Source organism: Limulus polyphemus, unplaced genomic scaffold (genome assembly GCF_000517525.1).
Source record: "Limulus polyphemus unplaced genomic scaffold, Limulus_polyphemus-2.1.2 Scaffold725, whole genome shotgun sequence".
In the NCBI taxonomy this organism is placed as follows: domain Eukaryota; kingdom Metazoa; phylum Arthropoda; class Merostomata; order Xiphosura; family Limulidae; genus Limulus; species Limulus polyphemus.
In genome coordinates this window covers 55,273-65,812 of record NW_013666335.1, presented here as the reverse complement: position 1 = coordinate 65,812, position 10,540 = coordinate 55,273, and the positions used below count along the sequence as shown (strand labels likewise).

General features: G+C 35.2%; 1 protein-coding gene across 2 annotated transcripts in view; it reads left to right on the top strand.

Annotated features, from left to right (window-relative positions):
• Positions 1 to 598: 598 nt before the first annotated feature.
• The window catches only part of LOC106460185 (ras association domain-containing protein 1-like), a 45,008-nt gene continuing 35,066 nt past the window's right edge, over positions 599 to 10,540 (top strand). Inside the window, exon 1 of one of the 2 annotated variants that reach the window (XM_022386845.1) lies at positions 599 to 847. The gene's annotated coding sequence lies outside the window, so the exon portion shown is untranslated. Of the gene's footprint in view, positions 848 to 10,000; positions 10,044 to 10,540 lie in introns of those variants that run through there. The other variant, XM_022386844.1, reaches the window with a different exon arrangement.

Here is a 10,540-nt window from a genome sequence, read left to right as displayed (position 1 = left end):
TCCCTTCGTGAAGCCTCGAGTGTTTACTAGATGTGCGGTATTAGTATATATAAGACCGCCAAGATGTGACGGCAACAATGGAATTGAATTGCAGACAATGATAAAGACGACAATTGAGTCAAGCGCGTGAATCGTTGGTTTGTTGTGAATTATAGCGTTTGTTTAAGTTATAGCGTGACTGTGGAAATCAAGTGTATTGCAAAGTTGTATTGAGAAAGAATAAACTAGTTTTATTTCAGAAAGGACTTGTATCGCTAAAGTTTCTTCGGAAATAATTTTTACAGAAAATTAACAAACGAACAGAGACGTAACAATATAATTTGTCATTCCTGTATCTTGTATTTTTTAAGTACAGGATGGCAGTAACGTGTTTGTTGGGGAAAGCATTCTGTCAAAATACTCCGTGGAAATTATTCAAGCGAGAAAAATAGTTTAATCAAGGTTTACGCATACAAAATGAGCTTGACAGCTACCGGAATAATCTAAATTGAGAGATGTTATTGAAGCAAAAATCGATATGTTCTCAGAATAACTGCAACGCTTGTCTTGCCTTGTCCATATGATGTTAGCGTGCTGTGCCTCGTGAGATGTAATTTTCTTCAAATGGAACACAAATTTGCTGCTTTCATCTACTTTCTTTTTAACCTGTATGAGACTAATTACCAATTTAGCAGTTTGCTACTGTACTAAGATCTACTTCACGGCTAAGCAAACATATTTCTTATAAGTTAGAGAAATTTACCAACTTAATAAAAACGTTCTTTGGTATTAACAATATGCAACTCGAGCGTAGAGTAGGCGGAGATGCTCATTATTACTGAAAATTAGGCCTGCATTCTGTTGTCAAGTAAGCTTCAATTTTTTCTTTTTTACTAAAAATTTTAGTATAGTAAAAATAAACGAATTTTGTATTTCTTTGTGCAAACTATTTTCAAGTGATTACGAAAACGTTATAATTAAATTAATTTGATAATCTAGTAAAATTATATTGTACTAGATGCTTAAAGCTAGGTCACAAAACATTTTTATATCAGAAATTTGTTAACAAGCTTTTGAGCTGTTAGTAATTACTTAAATTAGACCACGATATGTGGAACGTTTTGAAATAATCTCCCAAAAAGCAGCAAAAATCGTCACAAATTATTGATACGTGATTTTGCTAGGTGTCTGGACAGGTTAACATTTAAATATTTTTTATTTTCTAGGATGATCATATATGATTATTTTATTATTAATGTTAGAACTCTGTGGATAATCTCGCCGAAAAACAAATATAACTACTTCTGTTAGATACAACAGCCCTTGATCCCTAGATCTATGTTATCTCTCTGGGAATGATAGAAAGCTTTAAAACTAAGCTCTTTCGTTAAACAATGTCTTTTGTACAGAAAAAATCATTATTTGTAATAAAATATTTTTGCCAAAAATTAATGATTCAATAAAGAAAGATGAGTATTGAGTACTACATGTTATCTTCATTTCTTTTAATAAAAACATTGCATGCAAAGTAACATAACAAATTAACAACAAAATAGATAGACGGATATTAACTTTTTTCTGTTGCCGAGCCGGCATGGCTAGGTGGTTAGGGTGTTCGACTCGCAATCTGCGAATCGTGGGTTCGAATCCCCGTCACACCAAACATGCTCGCCCTTTCAGCCGTGGGGGCGTTATAATGTGACGGTCGTGGGTCAAAGGACTTATAACCAGGAAAGAGAGTTAGGCACTGAGGAGTGATAGCTGTTTGAGAGAATTGTTGAGCGTAGGAGAAGTGCACTCTTTCAAATCAGATTTTTGATGATGATGCAAAGGTCCATAACACCTACCTCACTGTGGCCAATAACTCACAATGGAAAGACTTTGGCCAGTATCACAAGTCCCTGTGGGTGAAGCCAAATAGATTTCACCCTCAATGTTCAATGGTTCACCAAAGAAAAATTTGGACTGTTTCCTGAATCATTTCAGGCAGGTAATTCGCTAGAATAGCTGGTCTCCAGAGCAGACAGTCCAACACCTGATCCCGAGTTTAGATGGTCCAATCCTGAGTTCCATCAAGTGTTTGGACAGGACTCAACGAGAAGACTTGGACACAGTTGTGTCAAACGTTCGACCCACTGTAGAATTCATTGATCCATTAGGCTGTGTGAGGATCTGGTCACTTACATGTATTATCTGCACAATAAAGCTTACTTTGCAGTGGCTTTAGAGGATCACACTGATATTCTCATGAATACACTTATCAAGAAACTTCTGTGTGTGAGGAACATCATCTTCACTCTAACAAAGACAGCTTCCTTCATGAGCAGGTACACCTTAGATAAACAGTCCAACTCAGGTACCACCACCACACCACGCTTGAGCCATGCAGAGGGTTAACCAACTACCCACACATCCCAGTACTGCAATGTAACTAAACTTGTTTTCAGTGAAAAGGTAGGGTTATCCTGGTTTTCCACTGCTTACATGGCAGTCTATGATAACTCCACTTGGACATTAAATGGAATGAGAGCTTGTTGGTAGGGTTAGTGTTTCCGACCAATAGCTCAGCAGGTGCCAAAGAACCAGCAGTGTCCACACTTTGCCGAGCAGCAGAATAGGCAAAGTTGAGTATACCAATGTATTTGTTGATCCAGATGACAACATAGGTAGAGGTGACACGTATAAAATCAAGCACCCACAGCTCCAATATCCCTGAAACATTAGAGATGTGACCAGTTCCAAGATATATGGATATTGAAGGATGAAGTCATACAACCTTCAGGGAGTACTTGATCATCTTCAGTAGTGATTGTCAGATTGAACATTTTAGTCTGCAGCTGATAGCCTAAAATGGTATTCCAGTGGACAAATAAAATAGGCTTGAAACTGAAGCCAGGAAAATGAACATTCATGTCCACAAAAGTGGAAATTCTTGGTCATATTACAAATAGAGCTAGAGTCCTTACAGACCCTGCTAAAATAGCAGTGAGAAGAGACTGGCTTCAACCTGTGACCAAACAAGAAGTCTGCAGTTTCCTTGGTCTTGCATCGTGTTACTGACAGTTTGTGGCCAACTTCTTCATGGTAGAAGCATCATTGTCTGCTCTAACTAAAACTGAGATGCACATTGGAAGGAGCAAGTAATCGGAACAAGCATTCCAATCCCTGAAACTTGCTTCAGTAGAGGAATATAAACTACAAAAAAAGCAAATTCCTATTGGACATTGATAACAGAAATAATGGAACTAGATTAGTGTTATGGAAGTTGCAGTATGTAGTAGAACATGTAACCACATATGCTAGTTTTACACTCATGGCTCCTGAATGGAGATACTGTATGGTGAAAAAAAAGAACTGCTTGCAGCTGTAGTCTTTGTAAATATTATTGCCACTAGTTGTATGGCAGGAGATTCACTGTTTGTGTGGACTATGCTTCGCTGAAATAGTTAATTAACTTTAAAAATCTGTAAGGGATGATAGCAGGTTAGATAACAATGTTGCAAAAGTATGAATTTGTCCTGCAACATGGAAATACAGACAGATATCTAACCAAACAGTAAGACCCTGTCTGTTTGTGGGATGTCCTGATCCTGAACACCATTTGAAAGGTGAAACCATTTCTTGCATATTAACACCAAGTAATGCAGTAGGAGATTCTACTAGTGGATGGATGTCATGATTAACCTTATGGGAGCTATGGGAAGAAAAATTAAAAAACCCAAATTTAGCATGGGTGCTCTTTCCTTGGAGCAAAGTAAATCCTGGCCAGCACAAACAATGGAAGAATTCAGCATGGATACATATAATCTGTGGCACTTCTGTGGTCAGTTATAAGTGCAGGAAGGTGTGCTTTATAATCACTATAAACCATAGAGTGTTGTTCTCAGACTGTGCTGCAGCTAGTGGTTCTTAGAGCTCTAAGGCAAGAGATTATTTAGATTTTGGCATAACACAAAGATAAGAGGATATCAAAGTGTTATATGCACTGGTATTAACATTCAGTGGTAGCTCTTCCGGCTGCAGTTGAGTTAAGAATTTTGACACTGATTTGAATATGTACATAGTGTTCTTGCCCAAAGAAAGAACCAGCCAAGGCAGGGTAAACTCCAACAGATAATTATTGGATCTGTGCTATAGAGGATAGCTCTGAATAATTTTGTTTCACTCTCAGAGACTGGGAGAGGTCATCACTGCATTCTCACTTTCATCAACTACTTCACAAAATGGGTCAAGGCTTATCCATTGATAAATACATTGGCACAGTCCAGAGCTTATTTGTTGGTAAAGCATTGAATAGCATGGCTCAGACCACGAACTTAGCATATATCAGGAAGATATTTTTTCAGCCAATTTGTTCTCTCAATTATGTAAAGTGTTGGATCTGGTAAAGACTTCCACATCACCTTATCAACACCAGTCTCATAGTTTAGCAGAACAGGTAAGACAAACTACCAAGAAATATAATGGCATGTAGAGCAACTGAACAGTAGTCTATGGACTGTTTGCTGAACATGCTCATATTTGTTTTAGAAATCTTGCTCCCTGTTTATATATGTCCACTCCCTCGAACAGACGTCCCACAGTGTCCACAGGAATATGTGGAGTGGTTAAGGTCTGCATCATATGATGTACCCGAGTTTGCCTGTTAACAACATCGGAAATCTTCCCAGTGTCAGAGAAAGGACTATGACAAGACAGAAACGAATGGATATAGAAGGAGTAGGAAGATTAGGTCTCACTGTGGTATGTGCCAACAGCGTGGAAGCAGTTTAGATCCAGCTGATTACGTCTGTTCATCATAATCCAATAAATTGGTCTATTGGTTTACAGTGGATGTGAGGCGCAAGTATGCAAGACATGTAAAAGTGTGTGGAGCACAATGAGAAACTATATTTATGCCTCACACATAAACTTCTCAGAAACTGGCTAAACCAGGAATCAGAGGTGGAAATTGAAGATGATGAGGATGTTGCCTCAAGTTATGTTGTCTCAACTAAAGAGGAGTAAAGAGCTTAAAGTACTTATCTGAATGTCTGTGATGAACTAGATGAGGAAACATGGAGTTAGAGGCAGTCGGCCAAACCACCACCATGACTGATACTGGTAAGAGTAGCTGATCATCTAGAGCAGTGGTTCTCAACCTTTCCTGGCTACTGTACTCCTTTCAATAATCTTTTTGCCTTAGTGTATCCCACTATTATCTTGCTGATAAAGTAATTATACTCAAAATCAGTCATAACCTTATAAACGTGATACAACCCATTTTACTTAAAAATTACTTAATTTGTAAGTTTACTGTATAATGCAAAATACAAATCTTTAAAAAATAAGTCATCATTAATATTATAAATACTGTAATTACATTTCAGTATAATACTTGATCCTGTTTTTCACTTGCAAGTCTTGGCATTCTGAGAGCCAGTGAAGAAACAGTAACAATTAAGTTTTTTCCGCATTGAGTCATTTCCTTAACTTTGACATGATGGGAGTCATTGCAGAAAAGGACAATTCACGAAGATATGTTGGCCCAAATGACAGCATTACTTCCAAGGCCTAAGCACCAGGACTGAGTGCCAGCCAGCAGACCTCAATATGAAGCAACAAATAATGTTGTTCTGCTCTGGCTCCTCATACAGAATGTGAAACAAATAATCTAAATGCTTCAAGTACACTCTGGAAGGCTTCTGTGTATTCCCTGGGATACATATTGTGACAGATTTACTATTATACATCTAATTTAATATCGATGTTTGTTTAAGTTAAATGTATATTTAGAAATGTACATAACTTATACTGTTAAATCTGTATTGCGAAATTCCCGCCTATTCGCTAAAGTTATTGTAAGAATCAACAATACACGTGTACCTAAACACTAGTGTATCATCAGTATTGTTGCGTAAGCTGAAATTTCGAGAAACTCTCCTCACACCTATAAATATAACCAACATGATGTGCCAACAGAAAGTATATATTAATGGTTTGCTACATCTGGTACACTATAAATCTCGGAAGCTATAATTGTGATTAATGCTTATTAATCGGAAAACTTCAGATATTTGACCAGGAACATTTATAACTTTCGAACATTACAAATCATTTAACTTCAGTGGATTCACGTCGGACATTAGTACTTTTTTTTACTTTTTTTATCAGTGGCAAAAAAGCTCGACCTACATACTCGATTAGCGAGGACCACAGAGATAGCTAGCTCCCTGTTAAATGAATTGCATCTACATCAACTCAAAATTAATTCACTCATCATGAACCCTCGATAAGACATCAAGGAAGTTCCAGACCAGAAAGAAGACTCGATATTGTTTGTAAGTTTGTAAATCTTCTGTACATAGATCATTATTTGTAATAACTGTTATCATAAATTGTATTATTGTTTGTATATTAGAACATATTTGTAATAACTGTTATCATACATTGCATTATTGATTGTATATTCAAACATATTTGTAATAACTGTTATCGTAAATTGTGTTATTGTTTGTACATACTTGTATTAAAAAAGAAACTGTGTGTTTGAATATTGTTGGCAAATATCATAAATTGACATTTATTTAACTACTAAATCTAAATTACATTTTAACTCAATTTAGGGCTATTTGTAATTATAATATGTAACAATATAACCCCCAATGAGAAACATTGATCTAGAACTAGGACAGCACTGACAGAAAGAAAGTAGTAATCCCTGCTTTCCAATAAAATGTATGCATTACTTTGTCCAATTTCCACTTAATTATTATACAATTAGAATGGTTTGTTGGTTGTATAATTAACAGGGCTGAAAGAGTGAAGCAACTCTTGGTTTCCAAATTAGAGTGGTTTCATTAAAGGGGTTATCCATTAGATATCAGTTGATAGCTGCTTAGTTATCATAAGTTAGAATGGTTGTCAATCACAAGATGGACTGAACCAAAAAGTGTTATGACCTTTGCTTTCTGAGCTACTGAGTGATTTTTCTTTTCTGAGGCAAAATGTCCTATGATGTTTCAATACAATCACTCACCTGATCTCGATAAGGGTGATAAATACATATAGCATTCCACCTGGTTTATGGAAGATTCTTCCACTTATACCCAGAGTTTGTATAATGATTCTACATGCAGTGAGGGAATTGTGTTTTCTTTGAGTGTAAGTTGATACACAAGTATTAATCACGGCTCACAAGAATTTTAGCTGAAAAGTCTCAGTTTGGTTGAATTTTGATAGTCATTGTTTATTTTGTGACGCCTGAAAAGAAAAACGAGTAGAATTTGATGACTCCTAAATGACAGTGCATTATGAAACTGCAGCTACCAAGACCTTTGGAAAGTTAACCAAGAAGGTTACTGAAATAATTTGCATAAGAGCATGATGGAGTGTTTTAAGTTACTAGAGTATGTGGCAATATGTAATAGTGATATATGTATATGGCGATTTATGTTTATAAATAAATATATGTGTGTGGTCTAGCACAAGTGTGTAAACATTACATAAAGTCATTCATGAGAGATGAATAACACCAATGGTTCAATTACACAAACAGTACAATTAGATCTATATGCCGAAGACCTGCATTATAAAGTTAATTGTATTGACTAAAATGGAAAATATCATTTGAAGATACAGTATACCTGTTGTTTTCATTAATACTGGTAAGAGAATGTTTCAATTTTAGCATTGAAATACTCAGAAGGTGGCGAATTTTCATGGAATAAGTAGGAGTAACAAAGTAACTCACGCTATGTCTGACAGAAAACACAGTTTTACTTAATACTTTAGTAGTGCAAGATATTTCGATTGCATCCAATTGAAATATTTATCAGCGATAAATGAAATTGAAAGACAGTGGCTTACACATCATAATAAATATAAACTTAGTGCACTCAATGTTTTATTTAGTTCTGATAGAATATTTTCAATTGTGCAGATGGAAATAATTTCAATAAGCACACAGTTTTACTGAATGTTTTCTTAATATTGGTTTTAGTAATAGGTGCAATGAGAAGGATTTTAGAGCAAGTCATAGTTGTAAATTGAGCAGTTGCAATCCATTTTCAACCTACACATCTAGCTGAACTTTTGATTAATTTGAAATCACTTGACCTTACTTTTTGAATGTGAACTTTTATTACATAAGATCAAATTCTTTATGCTTCTGGCTATCTTGTTCTTCAACTCTTTGTTGCCGAATATTTTCCGAAAATATTCTCTACTGCAAGATGGACCACCAGCACAAGGAAGGATCATTATGAAGAGATGTCAACTTGGCTGGAGACATCAGCTGAAGCTAATGGCTATCCTCCCACCGTTCCACCTGACCATATAAGAAGATGCCAGGTGTTAAGCACACAGTCTACCATAGTAAAAAAAATAATGACAGAGTCCCACCCACGAGCTCCTTCTTCAGGAACTTGTGTTGCTACTTCTAACTGTAAATTGTGTAAACATGTCTGTATGTATATATACAAACGTATTTTTAATGGAATGTTCTATTGTATATATGTTAATATTTTGATTGTTGTTTTTTTTTTTTTGCTCATATTTGAATTAGAGGGTTTGATTTTAAAAAGCTGATTTTGATATGACTTCATTTTGTATTTTCATTCCTATAAAGAGCATATTTTATGCCTTTCTTCGATTTGGTATGAAAAGAGCTTAATATGTTTCAATTTGTTATAAAGTAAAAGAGGTTTTCTTTTTTTACTGTTTATGTTATAATATATATATATAAAGTTCGATTTTATGTGACTTCGATTTAAAAGAATCCAATGTTATTTTTTATTGTATTATTTGTCATTTTTAACCATGAGCAAAGGGTTTCATATTTTGACTGTTCTGCTTAAGATATTTCTGATAAAGAGTTTCATTTTATGCTTTGATTTTAGTTAAATGTGTTGCTTGTGTTTTCATGTATTTCTTTGTTCAAGGTTATGTTATTGTAACATGTAGTATTTCTCTGTTAAAGGGTCTTTTTCGTTATGTATTGTATTATATTTGATTTTTGATTTTAAGTTGTAGCTCTTTGTTTAAACGTTGTATTACTCATGCTGCATATATGTGTTTACAGAAAAAGTTAATGCACTCCTTGACTAAAAGTGTGAGTGTAAAGTTAATTGGTTTTAAAGTTAAATTTAATTGTAAGCTTAAGGACAAGTCTGAAACAGAGGTGAAGGAAAAGTGTGGTATGCAGGCATAGTATCTGTTTTCTACCTTCATATTTTAATGTAAAAATTATCAAAACACTTAGTTTGTTCTGAATTTATACAGTTTTATATAACTCATGAACAAAAAAGTTTCTTTATCATTATATGAAAATAATGCTGTCCTGCCTAAGGAAGGAATGTCTGTAATGCTGTATGTTGTGCAATAATGTAGAAAGTCAGTATCCTCCAATGATAGGTAAGATTATCTCTCAAGGTTTCCATATGTCAAACAAAAATAATCAGTCATATTGATAGCATTAGTTCTTATGGATAAATTGAACATTTGCTGTTAAGTAAAAGACGTTAGATATAAACATTCTGGAACAGATTTTGGTAGGGTAAACATTTTTGTTCCTGATCTTAAGTGAGTTGCTTAAAGAGAAGACATCTTCAGAGAAGAAAAACAGTTAATAGATTCATGAGTCCAGTGAAAGGCTATGGTTTTCTATCTTTGTTTTTTTTTTTTTGGTCATTAGATATTTATTCTGGATTTGTTATTTGTTCTGAATACATGCAGGTTTAACAGAACACGTGGTCCAGAAAATCGTTAATATATATTGTTTCAAGTTACTTTGTTCCAAGATTTTCACAAAGTAGGTAATAACTGCTACTGCCCTAGGAAAGCATTACTTAATATGATATTATGTAAGAATGTTGAGAACATTGTCTTTCCGTGGTTGTTCAGATGATATCTAGAAGTATGGCCCTACCCATATTGTAATGAGAAAGACTAATCACATGGGTAACTTTGGGTAAATGTAAGGTTTCTTAGAAATTAAGGAACCTTGGATTGATATGTCTCTCTATAATATGTTTTGGGAAGAGTAATCTGCTAAACAACATGGTCCAACATGTTTAAACATCCAAGTGGGTACATACATAGCGCGTTTCTGTTGTTTTTTTTTTTGACTTAATGAAGATTGTTCACTTTGTATTTCACTTTTTGTCCTGTCGCATTACTTCATTTTACATTGAATCAGTTAGTAAGACATTTAGTACTACCCTGGTAGCTGCTCTAGAACTCTGGTATGGAACTCAAAATCAGTCCAAAGTCTACAGGGCTAGGTTTAGGACTAAAGTCTGTGCTAAAGGGGAGAACCTGCAAGAGCTGGCACAGGATTTGGAAAGTATGGCACACAAGGCCTACCCAACTGCACCACCCAATCTCCTCAAGTTGTTGCTGAGGGATCAGTTTATAGATGTCTTGGACAGTCCACAACTGAAGATACAAATAAAGCAAGCACACCACTCTACTATACAAGATGCAATGGCCCAGAGCTCTTGAATTCGAATCCTACGTTAAGTCCCTCGCTCGTACGGTCCCAAGGCCGGACGTGTACGGTACAGCAGCACCAGCACAGGAA